Below are 17,581 nucleotides of genomic sequence, written 5' to 3'. Positions count from 1 at the left end.
GCATTCAGATTATTAATATAGTTGTCTCTGCTGTAATGTATTTGAGCGTGTTGCAAAGACAAAAAAAATTGACTTGTTCAATGAGAAGAAAATATTCAGTTAAAACTAATACTCAATAACCACCACGTTCCACAAGACAATACGTGACTTATTTTGAAAATAACAAATTAAAGTCCTGATTGTTTCTCAGGACGCTCTACATAAGTACATACTCAGGAGGAAATATGATGCTGCGCAGACACATGTTAACGAGGTTTTTCCAATTATCACATTTCTGAAGAGAATGTTAATGTGTCAGACCTGTTCATTCGCATGATGTGATTACTCAGTGATGATTAAATGTGATTGTGCCATCGCAGAATGAAAATATTGGCTTCAGGAGGAGAAAACTTAACATTTGTGTAATTTTCAGGGTGAATTGTCAAAACTTTCACGATTAGCTGACTTTTGATCGAGCGCAGTCATCTGTTGAAATTTTTAATTTGTTCCAATTTTGGGGTTTTACGACAAAACCTCTCCAACGATAATGAGATTAGTTTCAGCTCTGCTTTGTATTCATTTCCACATTCATCGTGGCAAATGTTCACATGCTAATATACCCCGACTAAGACTGCGATTACACCTGCTAAACACCGACGTTGTGTCTGTAAGTGTGAGGTCCAAGTAGAAGACAACCATGTGAAATACAAGCAATACTGCACTGCATTGATTTATTTTGTGAGATCTGTGCCTCACTCTCCACAGTACATTTAATAATGAATCACCCTGACATTCACACTGCCTCCTTATCCCCATGCAGGTCGTCTTGTTAAATGAAGAATGGCACATACCTTTGTGTTTCCCCTGTTAATGCCCCACAATGACACACACAGGTCTCTAGATAATGAGTCTCTGCCTTTCCTGGTGACCTAAAGTTGACCTGCTGCTCACTACTTCAGACAATTAACATTTTCCATGGGGCACACACACACACACACACACACACACACAAATACACACTTGCACACACCACCATCACCTTGCCCGCTCATGCATGGGGCAGTTGGGGTCGAATGCCAGACCAATAAATTTGACCAGAAAAGGGAGATATGCTCGACCCTGTTTGCTTTAAAGAGCTCCTCTCTGACTCTCTCTCTCTCTCTCTCTCCAACTGATTCATAGCCCCGGGCGTGAAGGATGATAGCAGCTTGACTGAACAATGAACACCTGTGTGTGTGTGTGTGTGTGTGTGTGTGTGTGTGTGTGTGTGTGTGTGTGTGTGTGTGTGTGTGTGTGTGTGTGTGTGTGTGTGTGTGTGTGTGTGTGTGTGTGTGTGTGTGTGTGTGTGTGTGTGTGTGTGTGTGTGTGTGTGTGTTGCCCAGCCGAGCAGAAACAATGACCTTGCCAACCTTGATGTCTCCGGTGACGGTTGGAGACTCATTGAGAGTCTGAATGTTGTCTCTGCTGCTGCAGCGTTTTGTCAGGCCTTTCCTGAATTGCGTTGAATGCACACGGGTCATGCTTATAGCGACACACATCTCTCGCTTGTGTTGCAAGGATGAATGCAGGAATACCATATTTTAATTGTTTATCTGTTGTAAACTTGTATGGGTATTGGAAAGGTTTTCAATTTTTATGTCACAAAATCAATCATTAGAACAATGCTGGAAAAAGAAAAAAAACCTCTTGTTTTTGCTTTAAATTCGAGCATTACATTTGTGTATCACATAATCATTTGCAGTCTTATCTTATATTTGGATGCAGAAACTTTGTTGGCAGAAACAGGCTCTGAACTTTGCTTATAACTGTGTCATGTAAAAACGTCCATCTGATAGAGATGAGCACATCCAAATTAAAATCTTACCATTGGATTGGAAAAGATGATGGAACCTTGTTTATGATCCAATCAGAGCCGGTGTGAATGGACATCAGTCATTCCAACTGTCGGTGCTTTGTGTGTCTGTCACTGTGTGTAAGGTGACGTCAATCAAACACAACTGGTCGACTGGTTTGTTCTTAAACATATGAAAAGACTGAAATACTTGAAAAGCTTGACAGACATAATCCTGATCACACTCTGAACAAGAATGTTTCATTGGTGTTGTACTTTCAAAAGAAATGCAAAAAGAATCACTTTGATGAGTGAAACAAATCCATCTTCAATACTGGTGGAACTCTGGTTGATGAGAGTGATCCACAAACTGACCTTACTTATTGTTGATGCACAGAAACAAATCAATCATATTAACAAAAACAAAAATGTGACTGTATAAGTACAGCTATTCAAAAAAGGCACAAATCTGCCATTGATTCCTTGACTCTTTTTTCCCTTGGCTTTAGTCCATAGAGTTCCTCTCGGTTTAATGTTTGGCAGGTGTTTAGAAGCTGAAAGTGTCACTCCAGATTGTTCCACCTTTGCCTGATGCTCTTCAGCTCTTTTACACAAATTCCTTCCCTCAGGCTCTCATCAACTCCCATCTACTTCCCATTTAGTGCCTCTTCTGAAAATCACCTGAACAGACTGAAACTTTCAAGCGTTCAGGTGATGTGACCACCAACAGTTCAGCTCGGGTGAATCACATTACCCTCGCTTATGTTTGGGAAAAATGCTTGATTGTCATCAAATGAATAAAATGAGAGTTTCAAAGTTGTAATGAACTATCTGACAGTATTTTTACTGTGGTTACTTGGGTTTTCGTCGTAGAAAAGCCTCACATTTGCACAGCAACTTTTTGAAACACAGAAATGGCAGACATTCTGAAAATAATGTAGTTACCATGCAGGGCCACTAGTAGGTGTTGTTTGTTTTTTTTTATGATGAAACCACACACACATGCAGCAGAGAACAATAAGTTATAAACATTAATAATGGGAATACACGGATACTTGTTTGGACAGATGACCAAGTTGGATTGTTATTATGAGCGACTCTTAACTATAAAACTACCACGTCCAGGAGAATCTGGACTGGGAGTCGTGACACTCTGGTTGCTAATAGTCATCTAATGAGCATGTGCAAAAAAAAAACCTATTTACTACAGCCGTGGTGGACATGTTCAGTAGAAGTGTATTAAAAAAGTTGGTGTTCCTTCGTTTTAATGGAGACTGACTCAGAGCATTTTCAAAAACTTCCGCCTTGGGAGCCATTTTCAAAAGTTGTATTTTCAGTGGCTCTGAGTAATGTTGAGGAATATTCAGACAAACGGGTTTGCTTGCATTTTGTAAAAGATGTTTTCCATCATGAACTTAACTTGGTGAAGCAGTTATGTGCAGCAATATCAACCTGACAGATTAATGTATTTCATTTAGTAAAGTAAAGAAAATTGAATCTTGATTCTGACTTTTTACCGATGATGAAACAAAGCAATCAAAATCCACTCAAACTGAAACCAAAAACTCTTCTTTCAAATGCAGAAGCGGTCTGGTTTAAATATTTATGGAGAGTTATATTTTAAAGGGCAGTGTAACAGGGTCAGGTAGAGAGTCAGAGACAGCCTAAAGCTTTCTCTGACAAAAGAAATAGATTAAACAGATCCAGTCAGGAACACGAACAACAAAGACGGATATCGTGGCACCAAAAGTACTTCAGTTATCAGTGAAAAACGTATGACGGCCTTTGTAGGGAGGATGTAGCTCATCAAAAATGAATTGAAGTAATTTATTCACTCACTCAGTTGGAGACCATTACTGGAATAGTTTACTGTAGCTGCTGGCATTTTCTGACTGTTTGATCTTGGTGCTCTTCTCGTGCTCTCTATTATGGAAGTGAGGATTCTGGACCAAATCGGAGTAAAATAAATGTACTGAAGGCTGAGTGTACTTGATAGTGCTGCAGTAGTAAACAAAAGTTTACACTGACTCATAAAAGCATCTAGCAGCCTCTGCTCCTGTGCTACTCCAATGTTTTGTGTGCAGATGTGTAGTCTTTGAGTTCAAAACAACTTTGATACCCATTTTGCCCCAAACGTAGCCTGGAAACATTGTTTGGCAGTCTCAATGACTGCAAGACAATATTTGTACATTATGAAGCAGTGGTTAAAAATCCAAGTTGTATAGTAAGTTGTAAAGTGCATGGCGAACTGAGCCCTCATATTCTTGAAACTACAGTTGTTCTATTCAAATTTCAGTTTTTGTACATTTGGTAAAAGGATCGTTCAGTAAATGTGAACTTCTTATATTAATACTTTGTTGGACTAAAACAAAGACAGAGATTTAGAGTTCTTGTTATTTATATATTATAATGTAGTCATTTACAGGTCCGCTCCACTTGAGATCACATTGTGCTCCTGAAGTAAAGTGAGGTTGACACAATAAGCAATTTCCAAGATTTATTCTAGATTCTGTAAAGTGATTTTCTTTTTACGGTTTTCTTCGACATGTGGAAATTTAATTTAATATGTAATACGAGCAGACATGATGAAATTCACATTGCATTGCATTTGCATTGAAAATTGTTGAATTAAAACAGAAACTAATATTATTAGATCTCTCATTCTAGTCACAGCGGAGTTAAATGACATAGTGATCATATTGTTTTCAGAAAGCATTTCAAGGTACTGACCCACCATAAGACTGATGAATTTACATCTTTAGAAATCAGCAGGTACAACCGTCCCTCTGTGTTTTCCTCTCAATCTTGGCTGGGTGTTGAAATGTGCTGCTGACCCTCCTAACGTCTTCCGTCATCACCCTCTCTCATGTCCAGCTCTCCACCGCGCTAAACCAGGCCACATTTCACCACCGCTCCGGAGACCTGGACGTCTGACGCTCTCAGTACTGACACACCTGTGTGTCCCACAACATCACAGGCCATTTCTCCTGTCCTCTGACAAACAAGGACAACCTCCACAAACACAACTTTCCCAAGACGAATGGTGACTTTTCTTTTCTCTATTTTTTCCAGTGGGAGGCGACAATGCTGCTGATGAAGGACGGGGCTCGTCTCATCAGCAGGGTCATTAGGACACATTACTCTACTTTTTTCCCCTTCAGTCTAAATGGTCACACAGTGAGTGGGCCAGATTGGTAAAATAGTGCCACAATTACATTTAAAGTTAAACTTTAATGGTTTCTTTTTGTTGTTGTTGTTGTTGTAGTTGTGGTGCAACGTGATGAAAATGTCTATATTTTCACAAAACCAAACCATTACTATGAGGAGTTAGGACAACCTCAACAAATTAATCAAAACCTTCTTGCACAAAATGCAGTGAATTGTCCAATAAACTTGTTCTATAGCATGCTAGCTCACTTTCATAGCAGCACCACAGATTTCTCAGCTCGGGTCTCAGTGTTGTGTTGTGTCCGCTACTTTTATGAAACTTGTTTTTTGTTGTCTTTTAAATGTTTACGTTTTGCTGGGTGGTTTGACCGGATTGGAGCCTCATGCTTGACTATCATTTTAGATGTTGCTGAACATCAAAACCTCAAAGGGGTCATATTAAACAGCTTTTCAACATTTTCTCACTGTCTCATTGGCCCCCCCCAAAAAAACCCATCCTATTCAAAGTTTATTTCCCAAAATTCAGTTTTCCTTGATTGTCCTCCATTAGACTATTGGATAATAGGAGCTGCATTCAGAATCTGCTGTGTCTGTGTGAGCTGGACTGGCTCCGCCCACACATGCCCATCTTGGGAAGAGGAGGAAGTACTTCCTCTCGTGGTGCCATGTGCCAGAGCAGAGGTGCCTAATTGTGGGAGGAGTCAAAGGGAGGAGCCCACCTTGATATAGTGTCATTAGGGGCTAAACCCCCTAATGACACTATATAGGGTTTGATTTCTGATTGGCTGGTTAGAGCAACACACTTTTTAAAAACTGAAACAAAGGAGATGATTAGTACTGTTGGAAAACCTTTAAGAAGGGAATTTTGCTTAATATGACCCCTTTAAAGAATGATTTCTAAGGAAGGATGGTCACAATTTTCACAGTGTAATGACAGCATACATTTTGGTCATTAACCAATAACTTTAAAAAGAAAATAACAAGTAATCTCTTATAAACCAGCACACAGGTCCCTTTCAGAATTTGCAAAGCGTATTAAAGCCCCGGTCACAACCCACCATACTTGCAAGTGCAATGTTTCTACTTGCAAAAATGTGGGCAAAATTTGGGGATCCGTGCCTGGTGAGTACCGCCTCCGTACAGAGTTGGGAACACGCAGACAAGCACTTTTCATGCATGAGGAACCTTCGCTGTGTTTGGGCTGCAGATTCACCCCAGTATGGGGTTCCCTCTCCCGTATCTTTTTTTTACCCGCTCCCATATCAAGGCAAGTAATACCACGTCGTGCTCATGCGCTGCCACTTGAAGCTGCTCTTGCAGCATCAGAACTCGAATCTCTGCAGTTGAATGGGCGGCATCTGGAGGCAGCAGCAGCTGGGACATCGGGCGGAAAAACTCCCGTTCATCGCATTTGCACACACTTACAACGTACAAGTGAGTAAGGACAGCGTACATGAGCAGCACGTGTAAGTACGACCTCCGTATGATGACATGGCAATCGCACGGAGGTCGTACGTTGTAAGCACCTCAACTCACTTACCGCGTGTGCAACATACAATTCACACAACCACTCACAGCCAGGTGTGGCGTGCGGGACACGTACTCACACCTTGCACAACCGTGTGAGTGACTCGCGTTGACGTACTCCCTCCCTGCTCTTGCCACTCCCTCCCCACATTTTCAGAAAAACGTGGCGGTCGTGGCCTCCCCAAAAAAACGTACGGACTAAAAATACGCAGGGTGGGTTGTGGTTTCAGATAACTCTGTTGTTGTGGAGATGAACTCACTTTGAATTGTGACACAATTTTAGTTGATTGCTTTAAAACATGCGAGCGTCTGTCTCTCAGATCACTGAACTCCAACACAACGAGTCTGAAAAATAACAGTAGTACTAAATGGATTGTAACCAAGAATAATTACTATGGAGAAAGCTGTTAAAAAAATTTCACCTTTTCAGCTTTGGGCCATTATAGAGACTTTTTCCAACATTTTGCTCAATGAGATGAAATTAAACTGTTCCTATTTGAGAGGACACATTGCAGAAAATATCCATTAAAAAATTGCACAGACCACAAATGCCAAAACTAAGGGAATGGATAATTCACCAATTTCACTTGTGAGAAAAACACATTTAGTCCTTTCTATTGTCGATAAAATAACTACCCCACTCTTCTGCCGTGTAAAGGTCAGGAGTCCTGTGACGCATCAAGAACACAGTCTGAACCATAACAAGTTCAAAAACCAGCATAATGTTCTGACTTACTGCATAATCTCTCACTGTGTCTAATGCATATTTTAACAGCTGCAATTTAGCGCCCCTGAATGAAACCCCACTCAGGATTTACACATGAAAGAGGGTCAACCAATATTATGGACATTTTGACATTCAGGGATCAAGCTGTATAATTTCCACATATTTACAGGCACTCAGACATTTAGTGTTCTTTGCAGCCATTAATGCTTTTTGCTGGGGTTGCGTGTCACATCACAGAGGCCAGAGCGCACAAGTCTTCCTGCACAAGTTCAGGCCACATCATTCTCCATGCATCATTACCAGTGTGGAAACCTTGAGCCAATAAACACCTCAGTGCCACTGCGCTTATTTAAAGGAAGGAGATGGAAATGGGGAAATACACAGAAACACTCGTCAGTCTGGCACAGCACACACTTTCACATTGAGGGGAGTTTTCAGTTTTCAGTTCTTTTATAATTACATTTTACTGTCAGTGCCTAGTGCTCAACAAATAACATTGGCAATGTCTCCTCCTTATGCTCTTCAAACTGGCTCGTTCCTTGTCCACATTCTCCTTGGACTTTTAATAGTTTTTATTTTAATTCATAAATGAGAGTCCCATGTAACAGCAATCCAAATTCATGGTCTGTCTGTTGTAATGTCCGTGTACTCGTCTTTGTTAATGTTAAAAGCTGATTGTTGTGTGCGTGTGTGGTTTCATTACAAAAACAGTCAAGAGCGCCAACCTGTGGCCTGGCATGCTAATTAAAACATTTTCTTTTTTTCCCCCCTCTGGCAAATGGACATCGTTTTCAAAATGCTGCTGTGAAAACGCAAAAACAATGTGATTTCACTTCAAACTTCGTCATGTAAACAAGGCCGAATATATTCCCATGGAAGTCTCACAGTTGTTTTGGTTGCAGTTCTGGTTTTTGATCATTTACATTAGAATTTTTGTTTGTCAAGGCAGTGAAATGCAGAGTCTGTCCAACAGACTCTATGAACATGAAAAAAAAAGTCAATATAGGTAAAATATGTATGATACAAAAGACAAAAACCAACAATGCAAAATAAATAAAGGAATAAATAAAGGAAACATTAAAATTGTTCTACAAGGGGGTTTATTCTTAAAGAGTGTTGAATCAGGCTTTTGGATGTTTTGTTGGGATTAGGGAGAACATGTAATTAATGTTTGTTGCAACTCTCCTCATAATTGCTATTGGAAGTTTCTTCCATCTTCTATTGTTTTAAAAAGCAGGTTGTCATCTAAATGTACTCGGTCTGACAGTTTGACATAGATGAGATTCAAACTGATTTTATAGTACAAAGTGTCATTAAGAATATTCATGTTGTTTTTGACTTAAAACTCTGATACAAGTTGAATAATGATCTGTTCTAATTCTGATCACCCACCATCACCCACACCAATTGGAAAAGTTCAATATGCTGTATATACAAATAAAGGAATAAAATATCAAAGTATAAAGTTAAAAATGTTGAATTACTTTTCAGGACTCATACTGTTATTTATTAAAAAAAGTTGTACTTAATCACAATATTGTAGCTTCTATCTTTGTAAAAATAAAGAATGTGAGTACTGTAAGCAACACACGCAGTGCAAACACAGGTTACACACAGCCACACACACTTTATTAAACTCCAAATGGGCTGTATTGAGATCTGAGAGCAGTAATTAATAGTTGGAATATACACTCAATGCCATTAAAGTCACCCCTCAGGACTGTTTCACCATAGAGGAACCTTCGTATAATTAAAACTGGTAATCAGATACATGCACGAGAGGCCGGCGTGTGTGTGAAGATAGATGTGTGCTCCTTGTTTTCCCTCATCCCAGGACAATATTCGGCCCTGCAGAGGGAAGGACACGACGGCTCTGGAATGATTACACAACACTCTCTCCAATCTACATAAATAAACTCTTGCCAGGACAGAAAGGAACGGAGGGCTTAAGGTTATGGTTAACATCATTTTTCAGCCCCGTGCACTGCAAAGCGTGTTTATGGCCACAAGCGTGTTTTACATTGGGGATGAAATATTTGGTTTAGCTTGGCCAGGCCGCGGCCAGTGAGTCACAGTAAAGACTGATGCCCAGTGTGTATCCCAGTGTGACATGAACCATTCATCTCTGACCTACAGCACAGAAACACCACGAACTCAACAAGCTTTCCTTTATTGGATGATCTATTTTCATATGCCTGAAAGACCCATTGTGACCTGTCATGTGACAGTAGTTTTAAAAGATATGGAGAGCCCTGCAGCCGCCACACCAGTTGAAGTGCTTGAAAGGCCCGAGAGGCCGAACGCTGACCTTGAACTGCTCAGTTTAGAACATAAGATTAAGCGCCCTTCTAAAACAAACACATTACAAGCAAAATATGCCAACTTATTAATGGTTTTAAACAATAATAATTCAGTCTAGTATTGTTATGGTGTCAACTTGAGCATTTTGGTCACGTTACCTCCCTCCCACTGGCGTTACACTCAGGGCCTCTCTGACCAGGGCCAACAAGAACTCATGACTTGCAAATTTGCTATTATTACTCTGTTGACAGAGTACAATTGGAATCACAGTTGTTACACAATATATGAAACAAAGAAAGGAAGTTAACTGATGCAGAGCAGCAACAGCAGCTTTTCAAAACCATGTGACATATTCAATTTTGATGGGAAATCTACTCATTCTGAGCAGAGATTGCAATTGGAATTACCACAAATTACAGTATATAAGTATTTGATAAGACAATACTAATGTATGCATTCTTCTAAAATGAATCTGTGCTTTTCCCTTCATACCAGCAACAACCTGCAGAGACTTTTATTTTGACACACCACACAGGAACGCCATGGCAGAACTAGATGACACAAAAACCTCTTCACTCCTGGTTGCCAACTTCCAAATATTACTGTAGACCAGTGGTTCTCAATTATTTTCTGTCATGCCCCCCCCCCGAGAGGACATAATTTTTTTCAGCCCCCCCCTCCCCCCCGAATTGTACTACCATTGAGAACCTGATAATATTTATTTATTTATCTGTATAAACCACTGTATGAGTTGCTGCACCAGCATTCTGCATACAATCGCCTGATTATCAAAATAAATTAATAAAATGAGCTGGAGGCCCTTTTTTTATCATTCAAGCATGAATAAAGACACTAATACTGAAAGTCGCGCCCACCACGCCCCCCCAGGGGGGCTCGCCCCACCATTTGAGAAGCACTGCTGTAGACTAATCTAGATCAAAACTAGATCAACTAACTAACTACACAAACTAAGAAACAATGACACAAGACAACATAATCATTACCAACACTAACAAGCCTAATTTAAGCCAAAATAAAGACATTTGAAACACCACCAACCCAACTCCCATAATGCATTGCGGTGATAAGCTCCAATATGTTTCGGCTGGCAAGTGTTAATTCAACAAAATCAAGATGGTAAAACAACATTAAAGAAACTTAAACAATGATTCAATAACAGTCTCCAGACCCTCCCAACAAGATACAGTTTATCTCACGCCATGGCAGCGCATCTCTTGTTTATGTTCATATGACAGCAGAGCTGTCTGTGGTGCTGAAACCACTCCTGCATCTGCTCCCCAACATTTACATGAAAGTATAAAAGGAACAATGTTTTGAGCTTTCCTTTGCTGAGGGTCTGGGAGCTCAGGTGTTGGTCTCCAATCTTTTAAAAGCTGCTGTTTTTCCTCTAAAGAAAGTAGTGAAAATGTCTTTATCATCTCGAGAGGCGAGAGAGCGAAGCAACACTATATCAATTCACCAATGCACTGCGAACCACGCATAGCATTTAGCGTAGCGCAGTGACGTCCAAAGGCAGCGTAGCGATCCACCGTTTTAAGTTAATGATGTTCATTTTAGGGAACTGACTAAGCATGATCAAAGATCCATACACTGGATATGGCCGGCAAAGGCAGAGCAGCAGTGTACCTTCAGGAGAGGGTGTGGCCTTCGGGAGGGGGTGTGGCCTTCGGGAGGGGGTGTGGCCTTCATGTAAGACATCCAAGAAGTGAGTGACTTGTGCAGCCTCTGTGCCAAACCAGGAAATAGCGGCGTTGAGTCATTTGGACTATGAAAAACACAAAATGCTTACACGGAAATTGAAAAGTAAATTATCATTAACTGATTATATTATAATCAAAACAAATAATCAAAATTAATATTTAATTAATTTTAATTCAGCCTTGAGTAGGCACTGCCTACCCTGACTGCACGTCACTGCCAGGTAGTATGGATAATAATATTGTGTCTTTTACAAGGAACACATTTTCCCCTCCATGCTTTAGAGCAGTGGCTCATAATCTTATTCTTGAGGGACACAAACGTTTACCATTGCAAAACCAGGTGACTTCCACACCCTGTACAACTACCCAAAAGAGGTTAGAGGAGCCTCATAACACATCATATCTAAAATACAACTTGTGATGTGAATGAGTCAGCCAGAAATCATCAGTCACTCTGCTATATAGGGCAGAGTTTGCACAAAATATAGGTATAACTTAGCAGCACAGGTCATAATGAATACATTTTTCTTTTCCAACAGTGTAAGAAAGGGTTTTGAAGTAACCATCAAGCTCTGCTTGCTAAAAGGAATCTACTCCATCTTAACAATGAGAAACATTTCATTGATCCACCATTTAAAAAACAGGAATATTGTTGACTTCCAGTTCAGCAATAAGTGTTTTAAATTGGAATATACATATTTGGAAAGTGTGTAAACATCCATTTTAAATTAACATTACAGCTGGTTGGTAGAGCGGGTTGTCTCTCAACGGAATGTCGGAGGTTTGATCCCCCCTCTAAGTGTCCTTGAGCAAGACACTGAACCCCAAACTGCTTCCATTGGATGGACTGGGTGTGTTGCATGGCAGCAGCCTCTGTCGACATGTGAATTGGTGAATGTGACTAAAATTGTAAAGCACTTTGATGGTTGTTAAGTCACAGGGAGAACTGCTATCTAAGTGAACTCCATCTTTTTTTTTTTTTAAGGTTTTGCATGAATATTTAAAGACTTTACTGTTCTTTTTACATACACAATCAGCACATTTTGAAAATAAAACGTCTGTATATTTCATTGTCTACAAATTACTGATCTGCTTAATTCTACGAGGAAACCCAGTGATGCTGGATGAAGTTGCTGCTTGATATTACATTTTCCTCCCGTTTATCTGATGGGAAGGTCTTGTTCAGAAGCGCTATCTGTTTGCCTGATCGAGACACTTGTTGACCTCAGCTGTTTACAATTTCTGCATAAAGGCCACTGCCCCAGCTCCAAGGCTGTTTGGGGATGCTGGACTCCCCCAGGCTCAACAAGGCCTTGATCTGATTCCAAAATATACCAATAAACATCCTCCCTCGCTAAAGTTCAGGAGGAGCTCCAGCAGCCAGAAAACAGCTGCACTGTGCGCTTGTATGGACTCAGTCGGAATCAATGCCATAACAATTTTTAAAATCGTGTGCAGGAGGATATTTGAGCGACGCAGGTGGACATGCAGCTACATTCTTAAATGAAACTCCACCGACTGACAATCAGACACGAGCTAGTAGGGGTCCAGATCAGCACCAGCATGCTTCGCTGGACTTGGAAAGCAGGACTAGTTGGGCTTTTGGTTCACTGCCTGCCGCGCTCCATCGGCCCCTCCGTCAGTCCGTCCATCTGGCTGCTCGTCCGTATGTCAGTGTGAGATGCTCTGGCTTCCCCGTCCCGAGCTGCTCTGACAGGCCAGACAAGCTTCACTTCAGCGAACCATAGCAGGATTGTAACACCACTACACTTATACAGCTGTTGTACAACATAATCTCTGGTTCCCACTTAGCATTTAATCATTTAGAAATGTTTGTGTTAGAACGTGTGTGCAGAGCATTAGCCAATTGAGTCACACACGAGTTAAGCTGATCCTTTGTAAATTTAGGAGCACATGCAAACTCCACACAAAATAAGTTCCTAAAAAACTTTACAATCTGGCGGTTGGAAGACTGATCTTCAGTGCACATATCTTAAAATGCCTTTGTGCAATACACTGAACCCCAATAGAGGTGAAGTTGCTATCATTATGTGACTGGATGAAAGTAACAAGTGAATGGTGTAAAGCTCTTTAAATCTGTTTATGCAAAAGTGAAAATAAGCTAAAGCCTTTAAGTAAACTCAATTTACCGTTACTAGTCGTTCCTACGTTGTGATCACTTATCAATTATAAGTAACCAATGAATGTCTCTGTTCTGTACTGGCGCTTTTATGACCATTGGTAATGAAGCTTTAAAGTGAAGCAAAACAATGCTTTAGTGGTCAAAACAGTTGTACACTGTGAGGCCATCACATTCAAATGGCCTGAAGATCAAAAGTGGGAAAAGTAGGTCAAAAGATATGAAAGACTGAAAACAAGAAGACAGTGCTCAGCAGGGCTGATAATTAAATGTTAAAGAGTCCATGTCTTGCCGACCCTGGCCAGAAGGGGGTGTAAGAGCCCCATGTGGGCTCTGCCTCTCTCTCTCTCTCTCTCTCTCTCTCTCTCTCTCTCTCTCTCTCTCTCTCTCTCTCTCTCTCTCTCTCTCTCTCTCTCTCTCTCTCTGTCTCCTTCATCTGTGAGGCCTTATCACTCCACTGCAGCGCCTCACCATGCCTGTATCAGTGTGTGTGTTAGTGGTGATGGAGGCAGGTAGACTGGAGATGCCCTGCTGGTGAACCTCTGCCTCTGATTGACAATGGCAGCCTGTCCCACTGCTAGTTGGCTTCCAGGCAGTTGTCTCTAACTTTAAATGGTCGTCTTACTCATTACTGCAGCAAACAGACAGATATTTGCTAATGAATCCACATGCTTCAGTAACCCTAGCTCCCTCCGAGGCGCTGCGAGAGTAAGCGCTTCTCCTCAGTGGACTTCTCCTGGACCAAGGAGGTCGGTGAAATGAAACAGGGTCAGGTCAAAGGTCAAGGGCAGGGGTCATAGGGGTATGAGCTGATAGTGTCCAGGCAGAGGTTAGCCGAACTAATGGACTGGGGAGAAAAAACAACACACATGAATAAAGGACAGACTACTGAGTGCAGTTGACCAATCACCTCAGCTGCAGGAAAAATCTACATTTCTCTTTTTTGTGTGAGGTTAACTCATTTTCCTTGTTTCATTGTTATAACTTTTGTTTTTTTAAATCTTGGCCTCACATGGGTCCTGCCATTCAAAGAGATTTAAATAGAATGACAGCTGGAGACGAGTAGAAGTGATGCCGATTAAACTGCAGACTCATTTTTATTGTTGCCGTAATGGAGTTGACGATGAGATGTGTGGACTGAAGTAAGAAGAAGGATTATTGCCTGACACTGCATCATGACAGGAGATTAAACAAAGTGCTGATACTATCTTGAAGCACGCGCTGCACTACACACCACAAACACACTTTGCTTGTAGCAGTGGCTCATGTAAAGCAATCTGGGAAGACGAGTGCATTCGGTTCCAGCCATGAACTGAAAAGGGAATGCCGTCTATTAATAAGCTGTCTTGTTATGCAATTACATCCATGTCAATCAGCATGTACCGGGTGAGCATTTATTGGATGGTTACACTACATAGGTTAATATCCACAACAGAATACCTATTGCATGGTCTCGTGAGGCTCCTGCTGTGGCTTCGTTAGCAGAGTTTGTCACCTTCCCATCCTGACTTTGGTGATTTCATACCCTATATTGCTCCGTCCATGTCATGACTGCAGGCGAGGAGTGAAAATGCACTAAGTATGTATACTTCCACCCCCGGTTCATATACAGCCACTAGAGATGGGATAACGTGAAAGTAAAAAAAAAAAGACACTAATATAAAACCTGAAGGGATATGGTTATATGTATATTTGAACTGTATATAGATATACTTTGATGTGTCCAGTTGTGACAGACTACATGTCTGAAATTCAATATAACCATCCACTTTAATCATCAGTAAGTTGTGAGGTCATCAGAAGGTGCCATTGACGGCTGTCTCTGTGTTTTGATGCATCTTACTTTGCCTCAGTTTACATGATTCTGTTTTTCTCCCACAGTTCCAGTGGCTCTCACTCCAGGGAGGAACTCACATCACATCTCCGTAAACCTCAGTACATTTATTTCAACGTTCCTGATTTCCACTATGAATTTACCGGCCATTTTGACCAAGGTCCAGCTCCTCCCAGTTGACCCCCCCCCCCCCCCCCCCCCATAGCATAGTTTCTGATTCTGAATCACTGTAAGAAGCTTCCAGGTTGAAATATGGACTTCCTGTGTGGAGTTTGCATGTTCTCCCTGTGTATTCGTGGTTTTACCCATTTACTCACCCCACAGACAAAAGACATTTCAATTGTTGACTTTAAACCGCCGATGTGTGGTGGTCTCTGAAACAACCTGTCCCCTGTTTTTGCCTTCGTCAGCTGAGATCATCTGCAGCCTCCCCATGAACCTAAGTTTGATAAATCTTTTTGATAATAGATTGATGGATGGACCTGTAGCTATGTATAGAGGCTAAATTGTAACAGCTTTAAGATCCTTTAAAGCAGCCATTCCCAAACCCAAGAGTGCCAAGACCCACTTATAAATCATGAAATCTTCTGGAGCCCACCCAACTTAAAACTCTCAAAGCTGACTCAAATACAAGTCTAAGATGGATTCCCCTGAAACATCTACTCCAGAAACATGGTAATCCAATGTGAACACGGGCTAATGGCAATAAAGTCTGCATTAATTATGTATCCAGATGATGAAAATATATTCCTTGCATATCTTTCAACAAACTCATCTCACAGCTGTCCTGTTGACGTGACTCTTTCATGAATCGAATAGCAAAAGGCAGAAAGCAGAAGTGCATAAATGTCAAAATTATCTCATCCACATTTATGCAACATAAACTGACCGGCCTGCAGTTTCACGATATCCACCACAGACTTCAAGACTTCTCCTTGCAACTATTATCCCCTTCAATAAAACTGATCTGAGATCCTCATTTACAGTCTACAGATGCTGTGTTGGCTGCTGTACTCTCCAAGCAAGGCGTACTTTAACGTCAGAGGATGCTACACCTTCCAATGGGAAACTAACTAAGGGACAGAATTGGGTGAATATAAGTCATATGACAGAAAAGAATGACAGAATGTAATCACTCGTTGCATGTGTAAAACGTGCTCAAAGACTAACCCTAACGCTAAACCCTAACCCTTAAAAAGTCAAAAGTAAAAAAAAAAACCCCATCGTCAAATGAGATATGTTGTTTGTCTATAATCACTTATTTGTTCACCACTTTTTTACTACCTTCGTAAAGAATGCTATGTGTGTGAGCCAACCATCAGAAAGACATCAAAAGAAAAGTTATCATATCACAAAAAAATATAACAACATATTCCATATTTACATTGGCCCTCCATGTTAAAAAGCGTGCAAACACCAGATTTAGAGTCAACTAATCTCTGTCGCATGTTTTCTGGACTGTGGGACGACAAAGAGAAAACTAAAACAGGGAGAACATGAAAACTCAATATGGCGGCTGCGTTTCAACTACAATACTTTCAAGTTAAAACTTGTGGGATTCCATTTCAAGTTACTCTGAGCCACTGAAGACGTAACTTTCTGAAAACGCCCGGGCTCCATCTGCGTGTAGATGACGGAAACTCCACGTCTGCTTCTACGCAACACAACACAAGTCCTTCACCGTTTTAAGCATTTCTGTTGTTGCTGTGTGAACAGACATTGTTTGCAAAATGTTGCCATGTAAACGCAAAACTTTTCAGAAATGCAAAAGCATGTGAGTTCACTTGAAATGTTGTGGGGCCTGGGACATCCAAAGGCAGTAGCCTAATTTATAATTGCTACATTATATTGTGCTAATGTACTCCATTATTGTGTGTTACATCATATTTTACATGGGTCTAGAGATAATTTCACTATAATATATTATCGTCTGCAAATACAATAACAAGTATTAGTTAAAAACACTCCAGAGCTGAACCAGAAGTAGAAAACGCACACGGTTGTATCTAATGTCTCATTTCTACAATTCTCCCTTCATGCCAGTTCAGAGTTGTGAAATACATTTTTGCCTCATTTCTGATCCAACAGAACAAAACCTGGAGGGCTTTAAATTTCTAACTGCACCTTTTTTCATCACTCAGAAAAGCAATAAACAATCGTCTTCACAAATAGCAAACCATCCAGGGCTACATCAGCCGTGTTAACAAAACATCTGTGTTTGGTGCCCAGGACAGAGGTTTATTTTTGATTCCATGTCCTGCATAATGAGGGTAACCTTTCCAGCTCTGGTGGGCTGCAGCTTGGGGAGAAGTGTGGAGGAAAGGTCTTCTGGGCATGGATGAATACGGTCATA

The sequence above is a fragment of the Blennius ocellaris genome (assembly GCF_963422515.1).
Source record: "Blennius ocellaris genome assembly, chromosome: 7".
NCBI classification, from domain to species: domain Eukaryota; kingdom Metazoa; phylum Chordata; class Actinopteri; order Blenniiformes; family Blenniidae; genus Blennius; species Blennius ocellaris.
The sequence above is the reverse complement of the archived record's forward strand: the minus strand, read 5'-3'. Positions refer to the sequence as shown.